The sequence below is a fragment of the Vicugna pacos genome, chromosome 17, assembly GCF_048564905.1.
Source record: "Vicugna pacos chromosome 17, VicPac4, whole genome shotgun sequence".
NCBI lineage: Eukaryota > Metazoa > Chordata > Mammalia > Artiodactyla > Camelidae > Vicugna > Vicugna pacos.
In genome coordinates, this window is record NC_133003.1 from 2,280,205 (window position 1) to 2,294,885 (window position 14,681).

General features: G+C 49.9%; 1 long non-coding RNA gene across 2 annotated transcripts; it reads left to right on the forward strand.

Moving 5' to 3' along the window:
• The first annotated feature begins 368 nt into the window (after positions 1-368).
• LOC140686670 (uncharacterized) lies at positions 369-6,129 on the forward strand. 2 transcript variants are annotated; one of them, XR_012060472.1, is made up of 3 exons: positions 369-535; positions 5,170-5,259; positions 5,919-6,129. It is a non-coding gene; the product is annotated as an uncharacterized lncRNA (long non-coding RNA). The 2 variants fall into 2 exon arrangements; XR_012060471.1 differs by lacking the exon at positions 369-535 and adding an exon at positions 4,685-4,850.
• The last annotated feature ends 8,552 nt before the right edge of the window (positions 6,130-14,681 follow it).

Below are 14,681 nucleotides of genomic sequence, written 5' to 3' on the forward strand. Positions count from 1 at the left end.
TACCTTATGCTTAGCCCTGTATGTGCAGCACACCTCCCACTGGCCCCATTGGTCCAAGAGCTCTCACATCCCCCTTTTAGTCCCCAACACAAAACCCAGGATAAAAGTCTGTTCTTTAAATCATAAAAACAATAGTGAATAAAGGTATGATCAAATAAAACACACTGCCAATTATAAAACTGCAGGATGTACTTGCTTTGACTTTCTTTTAAAGTCAGCAACTCTTCCTTCACATGAATCCACCCTACAAAGCAGAGACGCACCCAGCCTGGCCAGCAGCCACACCGCAGTACAGCAGCAAACCACAAAGGGTACGGTGACTTAAAATGCTCAGTGGCAGAAGAGAACTGTAATGACTTTGAAGGAAACCTGTCCTCTCAGTAGACACAGAACCAGGAATGAGAGAATAAGGGGGAAAGGGAGGAAATGTGTTAAAGAAAATCCTATTTGGTGACAGGGGTTGGTGGCTGCTGTCGGCACAGTCTCCCCAAAGCCTTCTGCGAGCTGAACAGCACGGCCTGGCCTGGAGTGGAAGGTAAGTCTGCAGACAGCCGTCATGACCTCTGCACCATTTTCAGTAGGGTGAAGTGGTTGCAATGATTCTGGTGCAAAATACTCATGAAGTCAGTAAATTTTTTTCGTGGACTGATATATTCTTAACCCTAGGAATAAAAATAGCATTAAGACACATTCACTGTCGTGTCTTTCAAGACTATAATCTAACATGGGAAACATACCCATAAAACAGTTACCCTGCAAACACATCTTCAAGGAGAGAAGGAAAACAGAGCAAGGTCTGTTACGGAGAAACCAAAACCAATACAAGGAGATATAAAAAGTACACGCTTACATCAATCTGAATATTAAACCATTTAGGTTGCATTTCCATATTTTCTCATAGTGAGATACATTTGCCTGTAAGGGGGGGTTTTGATATTTCTTTCTGTATATCAGGTTTTTTTCTGCCCTAGGTACCTACGTTTCGGACCCTTACAGACTGCTGGGAGGTATGATTTACAGGGGAATATGGTTTCTACGTTTTTCACATTCTTTCTCCCTCTTGTATTCCAGATGATACATGACCTATAGGGTTTGACTGTTTTAATGACTCATTTTTATTGTTTGATAGACTAACCAGAAACACAACTCCAAGCATGCCAAACTTGCACGTGAGTGACACTACGCCATCCCATGTCCTCTGTCATGTCACCGTGAGATTATATGGCCCCTGTCATTTCTCCTATGTTGAACTGTCTCTCAACAAGCTCCATTTCCATGCACCCGTAACCCCACCCCCTGCAACCCTGCCAGGATGATTGATGACTTGCTTTTGTTATTACAGCATTTATCATGCATCAATAAGCCAGTTATAAGGAAGGGGTATAGATTAATTCACTGAAAGATACATCGATACATTCTCAATGACATTGCCTATTATTCAAACGCTAATGCAATGATATGGCAATCACAACACAAAATAAAATATCTCTGGCATAATAATAGTGGGCCATTAAATCACACAAATGTCTAAGAGCTCTCCAGGGAGTGTTAAAATCGAGCTGCCTAACCAGCCGAGGAAAAAAAACAATCTGAGTTGTCTTTTTCTTTTTCGTTTTAAGAGCACATCATAAGGAGAAAATGTAAACAACCTAGACTCATGTAAATTTTTCCCAAAATGAACATGATTAAGATTTCTCCAACGAATATACTTCTAAAACATGAAAATGATTTTGTTATATTTTTATGATGATTTAATTTAAACATGTCTTCTTTCTACTCTAGCAAAATATTAGTGATCTGATAGCTAGTTATAAAGAACACTGATATATAGAATGTGGACAAAAGTAATATGGAGTGATTCTAGAGAAATTCAGGGAGCAAACAAAAGGATATGGAATGTATTCTAATCTTCCTGTTTTTTTCCTGTGCGTCATATATTTGACAAAGTGGTGATTAGATTAAAATGCAGGGTGAGGTATTGAAGAGGAATCTATTTTTCCCATATTTAGCTCATTCTTCATTCAGGTATTTTCAAGGGTTCATTGCATACGAGACAGTGTTCTCTGCTCAGGAAGTGTAACAGGAGATAAACCCAGTCACGGCTCCTGGTGTGAGTTTCACGCTGCTGGAGGAGACAACAGGAAGCAGAACAACAAATGCATAGGGATAGAAGATGCTCGTGAGAACATAAAGCAGGATAAGAGGGACTGGGCAGGGTGCTATCTGAAACCGCGATCTCTGGGCGGGCATCTCCGCTAGGGTGACATTAAGGAGAGACCAGAAGGAGGCGAAGAAGTGAGGAAATAGATCTCAAAAGGAAGAGACTTTCAGATACAGGAAGCACAGATCCCGAGGCAGGTCAGCGTGTGGTGCGTCCAGGAGCCAGTAGGGCTGCGGATCATGTGCTTGGACCTGAGCGAGCAAGAGAGGAGGATCAGGGAGGATCTCAGGTTAGCGAGGCGGGCGCCCTCTGGAGGCCATTGCAAGTACTTCAGCCTTTACCGTGAAATGGGAAGCAATTAGAGATGCTCCCATTTTACCCTTCAAAAGGTGGCATCTCTCTCCAGTGAAAGGAGAAAATGAGTACAGCTAGGGTAAATGAGACTGAAAACTGTGATCTAAAAGCATGCGTCTTTAAAGGAGTCTCTGATGCTTATTAAATTAGAAACAGGAGACCATCGTCTTTCCAGCCAGCTCACTATCACGGAGAGAGAGGGAAGATGGGGACAGAAGACAGAATATTCTGAGGTTCTTTTATGGTTTAGTCAATGGAGTCAGCTGGGGGTTGGGGAAGGGACAGTGGCATAGCCACTTTATGTTTATATTTCTCATCTGTAAGTGGGGGTAATAATTGTGGCTGATGGTAACACAGACTATTAGTTGTTGCTGTTTCTTCTTGTGTTATTGTTACTATTAAATTTGTTGTGCTGATGGAAATCAGATTTTTAAGCCTATGTTCTAAGACCTAGGTGTCAAACTGCAATAGATAAGCTTGCATCAATGAACTGTCCCTATGGAACCTTTTACAGATAGTGTATTGCCCTTCACTCTTAGTGACCTAGTAGCCCCAAATTGCAAAGTTATTTGCATGAAAGTGATAAAAGTTACCTTCACCAAACCCTTATGCATTTTGGTGTAGGAACTTTACAATTTAATTATGAAGTAATTATTTAAATGTGAAACAACATTCAGAATGTGAAGATTAAATGTGACCAGAATGACTTTAATACTATCAGTAAAAATGAGGCCCAGTGAATCAGAAAGTTTAGAACTGGTTTCCATAAACAGTTATGCTTATATTGGGTGCTGATGCAAGTACCACTCTCATTCACACGATTCCCCATGCAGTACGTGGGCACAAAATGCAGCACCTGAATTATAGCATGTGTATCCATTGTTATTCTATCAAATAGAAAAAGATTTCCATGAACTCTAATGGAATGACCTAGTGACCTAGCACCATTAAGAGCTTCTGGTGATAGAGACTAGGTTTTAGATCTTTAATTAACAGTCAAATAAGCTGAGCTAATAAACTTTCTTGCCCTATTCGTTGCCATCTTGACCCAATAAATAGCCATTTGGATTTTGGTAAAGAAATCTACTGAGAACTGCTTGAATGTTTAAGGAGACACATAAAATTGAGGTTTAAAAATCAATGCTATTTCATCTGCTTTTTCCTTTGTGGAGATTATTTGCAGACAGAGACAAAAAAAATCACTAGAATCCAAGTTACATTTTAGTTTGCTTCAATTATCACCAGCAACATTTGCAAAGGCATGGATTGAATATAGCATCAGAATTGAAATGATCTAACTTTCAAATATTATACAGGTCCTCATTAGTAAGTGCCTCATCGCTCCAATGTCTCAGCTCTCAGGGGATAAAAAAGGCGAAGGCGGCCATCCGCATTGTGTTTGAGAGCATAGAAGGTTTCCATTTTCTCAATCCAGAGAAGCTACGGCTGTTCTTATAGATTTGCCACATTTGTGACTGTCACAGGCTTCAGTTACAAGAATAATGAATTTTCTTTTGAATAAATAGTTTTAAAATAAAAAATCACCCTGTGATTTGTGAACTTTTTTCTACTGTTTTCTACTTCATCACTTAGGTTGCTTTCCCCTGAGTCGTGGCGTTGAGAGGGCAATGCCTGAAACAGTGGTGACCTTTAGTTCTCTGCATTTCAGAATTTATTCCAGGCTTTTGCTTTGACTGTGTGTTTATAATGGTAGAAATCTATTTGAAAATATACTTCTGAAGGACAGTGAATGAAAAAGCAGGGAACACTGAAACCCTGAAATAATAGCTTTTGGAAGATGGCTCGAAAGTAGATTGCCTGCTTAGCCATTATTCTGCGATATTTTAAAAGTTTTGATTGAGGCATTTTCCACAGGCCGGCCCACCGCAGCCGCCTTGGGTCCGCACAGCCCCCTGCCGGCCGCAGCGCTTGCTGTGTCGCCGAGCAAACAAGCCTCCGCGGACAGGGGACGGAGCTGCGGCGCGAGACTGAGGCCGCGCGGGGGTGTGCGCAGACTCTTCCCTGTGGGGACTGCGCGCATGCGCATCGGCGGGGCGGGTCCCGCGGCCGCTGCGTGGGGGCCGGCCACGCCGAGGGGCGCTGGTCCGGCTCAGCCAATCGCGAGCGCCGGGTACCTCGGCGCGGGCGCTTTGAATGGTTCGTTGGCCGCCTGAGGCAGCGGCAGGCTGGCCACGCCGCTGTCGTTTTGGGAGCTTTGCTGAGATCGGGAGGGGAACCCGCCCCTCATCCTTTCACCGGAGCCCCACCCTCGCCAGGCCGCGGGACTGGCGAAAAAAAAAAAACAGCTGGGAAACTAAAACAACACTGACTTCAGGTAAGGGTTACCTCTTCGGATGGAAGGAAGGGAATGGGATAAAGGAAAGGTGAAAAAGAAACTTCAAGCGTTTGTATATTATTTGATTTCTTAAAAGAAAGATTTTTAAATGCTAACATTTTCCCAGAATGCTTAAATTTATAAAGAAAGAAAATGTTACTATGTAATTTTGTTACATAAATACCCAATATATATTCATGCATATGCACACAGATATGCATATTTTATACCTAAACGTAAAAAACATTATTCAATGAATAAAATTATAGAAATTTTATAATTGGACTTTATTCTTTTTCTTAAATTACGGTTCTTTCAGGTACTTCAGGGCTCCAGAGGTTGCCGGGAGATGCACATATCCAAGAAGGCCAGGCCTCATCAGGGAAGCAGGACGGAGCCCCAGGTGCAGGTAGGTCAAGGCAGGATGGGGATACTGGGGATGGTCGAAGGCAGGCAGGGAGGCTGGAGGTCGGGCAATGTGGAGGGAAGCATCGAGGTCTATGTGGGGCACAGGTAGGCCAAGGCAGGTTGGAGTGAGGGGCGCTGTGTGGGAGCGAAGTAGGAAGGGACGGGAGGGGTGCTTCAGGAGCCAGGGTCGGGGTATCCCCCCCCACCTCCTGACACCTCCCAAAGCAGCAGCTGAATCCCTCTTGAGCTCGCTGTCGGATAGGCCCAGCTTTGGCATCTGCATCGTTGCCCCAAGTTGCTACACAGCTCCCCTCATCTGGATCCCCCTGCCCACTTTTCTTCCCCGCCAGCGACCTGTGCTCAGAGGCCCCGCTGGCTGGGACACCAGACTCAGTACACCGTCCCAGGGATACCAGGGGGATTCCCTTGTTCCGTGAGCCAGTGTTCTCCAGGTGGACAGGTTTCCATGCCTCTCCTCCCAATGTGCAAGGCCTTCTCTCTAGGTGCTAAGGCCCTACACATTGACCTATTTAGGTTTGTTTCTCGGCCTCGAATTTTACCCCGTCAGATGACTGTCCATAAGTTTATAAGAAGCCTTAACACCTGGGAGGGCAATGTCCACTTCTTGTTCTTCTTCCACTTTATCATGGCTCTTCTTAGAAATTCCTCATCCCCCACCCCCGATGTCCAAGTCCTTGGCTGTCCTGAAGCAAGAATCCTGGTGCTGGATACCTGACCAAGCTCCTCTTGGTACCTCTCCATCCACAGAGGAGCCGCATACTCTGCCCGGTGGCCAAGAACCCTCAGCTGTCTTTGCTGTATCTGGAGTGGAGTGCGATCTCTCTCCCTTTTGGCACTAGCCTTGAATAAACTCTTTCCTACCATTGTTAACAAGTGTCCAGTGAATACTTTCTCCTCACCAGCAGCACCGTGGAGCCTGCCGCGTGGCGGTCACAGCTCAAGCACACCCAGGCTTACACCCTCAGTTACTAGGTTCCCCCCACACGCCCGCACGACACAGAACCTGAGAAAAGTCTGAGCGCTTCCAGAGCGTGGAACCCGCGCACCCCACCTCTCCTCCAGCGCGATCTCCTGGGGTCTCCTCCTGCGCCTCCCTCTGCCCACGGCTTCCCAGTGGTCCAGGCTCCCCACTGGCAGTTCTCAGGTCTCCATGGTGACTGCACTCCTCTCCTGGCCATGCCTCGCACCACCCCACGGGCTCATCGGGCAGGAAGCTTTGGAAGGTCCAGGGCAGGGATACAACTTAACCTGCTCTCAAGGGGGACAGAGGCACCCACTGACATTCTCTGAGGATGCAGGAGAATTAGCATCTGCCACAATTAGGGCCCACACTCCACTCTGGGCTGGGATGGATTTTTTTCCCTAAGTCACCATGACAGCCATCACTCACTCTACTAAATGCTGTTCCCAGCAGCCCTGGATTGCCCTGTTTCACCGAGGCCTCTGCCTGGAGGTGGCCGACCCCATCTGCCCAAAGGGCCCAGGACTCCCTAGGTCTGCATGGGGCACCGACCAACAGTGAGGCTGGACCCTAACTTCCGTATTTCATTTCAGGCAGGCAAGATTTCTTCCTATTGTTTTATAAAAGATTAAAATAGCGGGAAGACACTGGTTAGAGAGACTAGTCATGAGGAATTACAAATAATTCAAATGTTCTTCCCTGGAATCTCACATTTAGGTGCAAAAATTGAGCACCGACGTATGCCCATCCACTGCTCCCACCTGTCACGAGATGGGGCTGCTCATCAGAAGGGGAGCAGACCCCACGCCAGGGCCCTGAAGGAGGACAGGGTGACTGCATTGTACAAAATGACAGGGTACATGAAACACACAGGAGTGTCTTGAAAACATCCACACAGTCATCTGTTTTTCAATTAAATTGGCCACGGAGTTTAGTCAAGCATTTTTTTTCCCTTTATTTTTGTTAAATAAGATTCCAGAAAGTGTAGTGCAAACACTCAGTAGAAAAGTTGCAATTAAGAAATGTACATTCACATTTAACATTTCAGTCCATTCACTTTGTTTTTAAATAAAAATAGGACAAATTATTCAATGACTTGTCTCAATTTAACAATCTTGGAAAAGACTGGAAGCTGCTCTAGTGTCCAGTGGACGTAAAAATAGACCCGTATTGATTATACAAATCTATCATGAGAAGTTACCCAGTGATATTGAGTTGTTGTCCTTCTGACACAGACATCTCGTTTCCACGTCTAGAGAAGTGTTCTCAGGGAGCTCTACTGGTGGGAGGATGTGTCACCCGGGCCACTCTGTGCCCAGGAAGGGACACGGAAGGGCTGAAGGGTTCCCACAACCCTTCTCAGTGAGTAAAGGGAACCCAAGAGTGGGCTTTGGGTTTACCTTAAATGAGAGTGGAATCTGCTGCTAAGAGGTGGCCATGATCACCTTACATCGTCTCCGCGTGTGCAGGGTGGTGTGCCGTCAGTGTGCACAAGAGATGGGGAGGGTGCCGGGGCGAAGTGGGGGCGCTGCAGGAGGAGTGTGGGAGCCGCTGAGGTGCGGGGGCCAGGACCCGCCAGGGCGGGACGCTCTGCGGCCAGCCGGCAGACGACCCGTGGTGACCGGGGCATGTCCCTTTGCGCATGCTGCGTGTCTTGGAATCCAAAGTAAGTGACACACAATTAGGAACTTCACTGCATGCGATGCTGAGTGCAAAGGGCTTGTGCAGCCACGGTTTCGCCAGGGGCAAAGGCAGAACTGCAGGCCTCTCTGGGACTGATGCCTGGGCGGGGAGAGCCGGCACTCCAGGCCGGCAGGAGAGGCCCTGGTGTCTTCATCAGGAGTCCCAGGACGTGGGAGTGGTCCCCTGAGACGTGTGCTTCGTGCCCGACCTCAGGGGGCATGGGAGTTGCTGGTGAGAGGCAAGAAACAAGTTCTGGGTGCTGGTGGGCCCACTGCCCAATGCACGTGCCCCGGGGAGTGAGAGCCCGCAGACGGGACGCTGCGTGGCTGTGCCTGCAGGTGGCCCTGCGCATCTTTACAAAGCCCAAGTGGTGGACAGATCTCTTGGGGGTTGGTCTGGGACTTTCTCGCTGTCTAAACACCAATTCTTAGTCAACGATTGCCAGCTGTTTTGGAATCCAACCCATCCAAAGTCTGATCTGCCTGGAACCACAGAAGTCAGTGCCTGGGGAAGCCCAGGACACCCGTGCTCCAGCGGCTGCCAACTGCTCACCATCCATCATGATCCCCATCTCGCCTCCCGCACATTTTCAGTGAAATCTGCTCTTGTATGTGCTGTCATCCCCAGGAACGTCCAGTGACCACCTTCACCGCTCCACAGAATGACGGGGACACAGGAGGGCTCTGATCAGGCACTGGGGGCTGGGTTGGCTCCACATAAGTGGAGAAGCGTGTAGAGTATGAGGGCACCTGGGGGCCCGCGGTCTCCCCCTGGTTGGTGTCAAAGAGGCCTTATGGAAAGAGACAGGACAACTGTCCTCACTGAGGGAAGAATCTGTGTTTTCTAAGATGCGCTGGCAGGTGGCGCTGCCAGATACAGTTTTAGGATAGAACGTATGCCAAGATAAGGCAGGGAGTTTTCAGGCCAATGCTGTATGACTTTGCTAGAGATCCGTTGTTAAAGCAGAGGCAGGGCTCAGCTGACAGTCCATGTGCTGTTCCAATCTCACAGCATGAGGCCTAAGTGAGGGTGACTCTGTGCCTGGGCACATCCGGGGATGGGCGGTGGGGCAAACCCGATGCCTGGGGACCCGCCTGGCTTTCCGATACAGCCGGCCAGGCACTGCCACCACCGTGCGCGCTTGAGCTAAGGGCTCCAACACCACCAGCACAACTCTGCTGGTGTCACTGTTAGCTGAGAGGTGCTGACCTTGAGTGGCTCCCTGGGTAACTGGGAGGGAGGTGGGTGGGGGGCTGCCGGCTCTTCCCTCCAGAATCCCTGCACCAACACCCACCTGTGTCTCTCCCCTCAGGCCTCCACGTATACCCAAAACCTAAACACAACTAAATGAAACAAAGGACAAACTACGGAGAATGGGACCAATTCAGTGCCTTGAGGCTGCGGGACTTCAGTAAAGGAAGAAAGAAAAGAGACTTTCTTCCTCTCTAGCAGATGTTGGAGACAGACGCCCAGGCACCACTGGGACTTTGGTGGGAGTCAAGGCCACCTCTGTGTCCCAGAGCTGCTGCCCCCTCTCCTCCCGGGGTCAGGATTTCTAGGGGAAATCAAGTCATGGCCGTCAGGGAATTCCCAGGGGGAGGCAGTCGTCTGTCCGTATTCCAAGACAATTTGTTCTTTATATGAATCTATCTTAATCCCAGGAACAAATAACTGATTTTAATTTTGCTTACGCCATGCCATTCACACACACACACACACCACACACACTTGCATTAAGCATGACCTCTGGCAGAATAATTTCTTTATATCTTAGAGAACAGAGTTGATATGGAACAGATTATATTTTCAGAGAAATTAAGGAATACAAATGTCTGTGTCATTTCCACAAAGTAAAGTCGTGTAACGAAGTCTAGCCCCAAAGTGGGAACGTTGAAATTCAGTTTGTTATGAAACAGATGATGGAGGAGACAAATTCCGCTGCACCATCACAGGACCTGCCTCCACGACGTGTGCGCGCACACGAGACATAAGGGAAACTCGCCGAATCCTTTCCAAAGCATCCTGTGGCATCCCAGAAGTGAAAGTTCACCAGGCGCTCCCCGTCTGGGGTGCCGGCCCCTGACCCCGAGAGGGAAAATCTAGGTCAGATTCCAGTTGCTGGGGCTGGGCCCATGGTCCATGCTGGTCTCACTGGCCGCCCTGCTGGCCACGCCAACCCCAGTCCCAGCCACTCGAGTGTCCCCTGCACCCCACGCTCCTACATTCCTATGTTCAGCTGCTCCGCCCACACTGCCTCCCTCCCAGGCATGGGGCCTGCCTGTGGCTCTTGCCCATCAAGTCACACAGAATCAAGGGTGCCCTCCCACCACTGAGGTACTGGGCGGTGGTGGACAACTGTCTGTCAGCGCTCCCTGGGGCCAGCTACCCCTGCCTTGGACGGGACGCCCTCGAGCTCCTGAGTCCATCCCGGGAAAAGTCACAACACTATTCCCCCCACCGCCCACTTTGCCAACCACTGGGCACCTGGCCTGGACTTTTCTTGCCACATATGTCGCTGGACGATGCGTACTGTGGAATCGGAGCCCTTCAAATCTTTTTGCCGTACCCCAAAGTCAACTTGGAGGCCTGACCCATCATGACCGGCCTCCTGACACCCAGGTGAGGGTCCCCGTCCTGCCTGCTGACCTCTGGGCCTGGCGACACAGCTCCCAGCAGACCTTGAACCTCCTGATTTAGACCCACCCACAGTCTCACAGCCTAAGGACTTCTGAAGCCAGATGAAACCCAACGCGCCGTATGGAGAAACGTCACATCTTTCGTCATCCACTGCAGTACCTGGAGTATTACATGAAAATGAGAGGCTGCTAGTGCAAATTCGACTTTCAAAGCAAACTGCAGCTGGGGAGGCAGGATGGTCAGGCCCAGGGACACTGCCGAGGCCGCCAACTGTCAGCTGGCCACAGCTCACCCCTCATTTATTTCACCAAACCAAAATATTTTGAAACTCATGGTGTCTACGGAGTTTGGATTTTTGGTTTTTGCTTTGTTGCTCTTTTGTTCATTGAAGCCATTACAAAACCAACGATAAGTCAGTTTCTGGGGAGTTAGTTACACATAACTAATGGGGCTGCATACTGAGAATGACAAGTGTACCAGCAGATCTGTGACCCCTCCCAAGTGCGCTACTCAATGCAGGGCACAGTGTGACCTTGCATTTCCTGCGTGGGCGACACACACAGAGGCAGCGGTTGCCCTACGAGTCATGCGTGCGGGGCAGGGGCAGGGCTGGCCACACGGGTAGACCAGCAGGATCCCAACTCAGGCGATCACAGAACACACCACGCAGAAGGGTGGGCGCACCCTGGAACCTAGATGGTTCACCCCATGGTCAACCTGGACATGGTGACAGGCCAACCCAGACTTTCCTTCTCGAGAGAGAGGTGAAAGCAGGGATTCAAGCACTCTATCCAGCTCACTCCTGGGACGATGGTGCAGGATTTCTATCAGCTGCAGACAGAGCATCGTGTGTCTGAAGGCTGGCTGGATCCTGCCTGAGCCCAGAGCCCACCCATCAGCCAGGGTTTGGGGGTGTCAGTCCCCACGGTGCCCTGCAATCTGGGAAAATGCATACACGTGGCTTGTCTCTGAATCACCAATCTGCTTTGGACCAGACCTGTCTCTACAGTTTAGAATTAGTTATTGCTTCAAGTGACAGAAGATATTGGAAGCCCTGGTGGCTTTCGAGTCAGATAAACATGGCAAGCTCAGGGTGGCTGGGTCTGGGGTTCCACCCTGAAGACACAGACCCCGGAGTGGTCCGGCCCAGGGTCAGGGTCCATGGAACCATTTGGAAGTTCGAGGCTGTCCTCTACTCTACTGAGGCTGAAGCACAGGAGGCATGCAAGGGTCTAGAGGGAACACACGGAATGGGTCACTTCAAAGGACAGGAGCCATGCCAAGCAGGGTGTGATGCCTTGGGAACCTCACACACCGGCTACAGTGGGCTGTCCACACAGGCGGTCGTGCCTGTCTTCATTTTGGTCAGAAGGAAACAGGCAGCAAATGTAAGTGGTGCACTATTTACAGAGCATCTTAAATAATTTAGAGGTACTCCCACTTAGAAGGCGCTAACATTTGTACACGAGAACTGTACAAGGTTAAAAATAACTAAGGCAGGATCATAAAGTGTAATCACAAATAAAAAGAAAGTTGTTGAACAAACCCCAAAGAACGTTATGGATCAACGGGGCCCATGTGCCCGCAGGAAGCAGGTAGGGTTTGGAACTGTTTATGATGGAGGAGGTGCTGCTCACAAAGGGGAACCTCGCTGTCTAAGCACAGCCAAAGACCCAAAGGCTTCCCACGGCCGTGGGAACAGCTGGCCACACGTTCCATGGCTTTCCCAATACTCGTACTGTGTCTCATGGCTCTGCGGATCTGATGTCCCGACACGGCCAGGCTGGGCTCTCGCCCAGAGGCTCAGTCACGATCTCACTCAGTTAGACGTGAATTCAGCGCCCGTGGGAGTGGGTTGTGGAAGTGCCGATCGCTTACTCACTAGCTGATGGCAGCAGCGTCCTACCCTTAGACTGGCTGTGGCCCCTCAGATTTAAACAGCAACCTCATGCTTTGAATATTCCTGAACACCCCAAATGCCACGTCCACTATAAGGTGCCAAGTGGTCACAATGAGCATACAAACACGGCACAGGATTCCCTCCTCAACTTCTGGCCTGAGCTAACGTTGCTCATGAAGATCCTGCGGCTCCTGCCACTACAGTAGCTCCTGCTTCTCCTGACGGTACCGAAGCTCCTGCTGCTACAAAAGCACCCGCAGCTCCCGCTGTTTCCGAACATCCTGAAGATGCTGCAACAGCAGCTGGAATACTGAGCCACAGAGAGCATGTGCAGCTCTCATCAGCCCATGGGGTTGAGCTCCCTCTGTGCTCAAATGCACTTTCTTCTTGAAAATACCTCCATGAATCCTCTCCCGCACCCGACCTTGACTTCCATTCCCCTGAAGTGATTTGCCCTTGCTTTTATTTCACTTTCCTCTCTTTCTTTCATATCGGTTATGGCATCCTTTATTTTGCCGTTTTAAGTTTCTTTTAATAAAATATAGACTTGGTCCCTCTGAAATTGTGCAATTCAGGAGCACTGGGTGCCTTCACGATGCCGTGCGACCATCACTACCATGCAGGCTCACACCATTCCTTTCTTCAAAGTAAAAACTTGGATCCACAGCACGCACTGCCCCCCACCCCCTCACCCCCCAGCCCCTGACAGCCCCGAGTCCTCTTCCCCTCTGGGTGTCTTTACCTCTCCTGGGTGTTCCCTGTCAATGAAGCCACAGGAAAGCTGGCTTTGCATGCCTGCCCACGTGGCTTAAGCGGGGGCTGGTGATGTTTTCCTTTGTTTCCACTTGAAATCGCATTTTGATTATTTGAAAGGGAAATCCAGGTGGGCTAAAGAGGTCATGTGCAAAATGAAGCCCTTTCGGTAACTCTGTGCATAACCTCGGGGGAGGCACTGCTCTTCCCCCTGTGACACCGCAGACACAAGACACAAGGGAGATGCTTAGCTCTTCCTGGGGCAGAAACAAAAGCACGCAAATCAAGAAACCAGCAAAAGCCCAGAAATATACCCGGAAAGACACTCCACGACCCGCAAGGTCCCAAGGTTGGAGAAAGGCTACACATCCCCGGGGTCCAAAAACCCCTCGAAACCCAGTGCTCTAAACAAACACAACACACACGGGCAGTTCCAACGAGAGGCACAGCAGGTGGCCAGGGTGCGATAGACGTGCTCGACCTCTCGGGGGAGGATACAGGCAGACGGACACACTGTGGAGACAGCACTGGTCACCATGACGCTGCCAGGTCTTTAGCCTGGTGACAGCCAGCCCTGGTCACAACGTGAGGAGGCAGAGGCCTCAGCAGATCCCCTGGAGGGACGAGACAAAAGACACTCCTCTTCAGGGAAACAGTGAGCAGCACGCATCAAAAGGCCACAGGCGCAGCAGCCCTTCCCCGCAGTGCCGATCCTTAGAGCTGACCCCACCAAAGTGCTCGCACAACTTGCAAAGAGGTTTGTACCTCAGCATCATGAAAAGAATCACTATGTCATGAAGGCTTTCCACAAGTGACCTGCCCTGGGCCCTAACGATACAAACACATAAATACACAGATACGCAGGTAAATGTACACGCACATGCATCCAGGAAAAGAGACAGAGAGACTGAAACACAGACAGGTAGAGGGAGAGAGAAACAGAGAGAGAGAGAGAGACAAGACAGGCGCTGAGAGACACACAGGGGGAGAAGGAACACCGGAGCTGGGAACGAGCGGAAGTCACGCCCATTTTCACACGTCACTCTGCATGTCACAACCAGGTCCCAATGTCCATCCACCCTGCAGAGGAGGGTGTGGTGGGGGTTCACATGAGGAAACGTGACCAGAAGGCATAAAAGCTGAGAGCATTGTGGGGCAGCCAACCCCAGGGGCCGAGATGACACACTGGGCCTGAATCTAAACATGACACAGTGACCCAGGAGGTGGTATGTCAGCAAGAACGAAATCACAGTTATGTTCAGTTTCTCCCCTCCCTCCCACCCCGACAGGGAGCTGGGAAGCAGGTGGCAAGGGGAGTGACTTTCTCCGGACCCCAGGGCAGACCCCACCCAGCCTGTGTGGGGTGTGCTCTGCGCTCCGCCAGCCCTCTGTGGGGCCCTCCCTTTGCTGAGTCTGCGCACGTGCTCCCTGTGATGCCAGCCCGCGGGGCTGACAGGTGCGGTAGGTG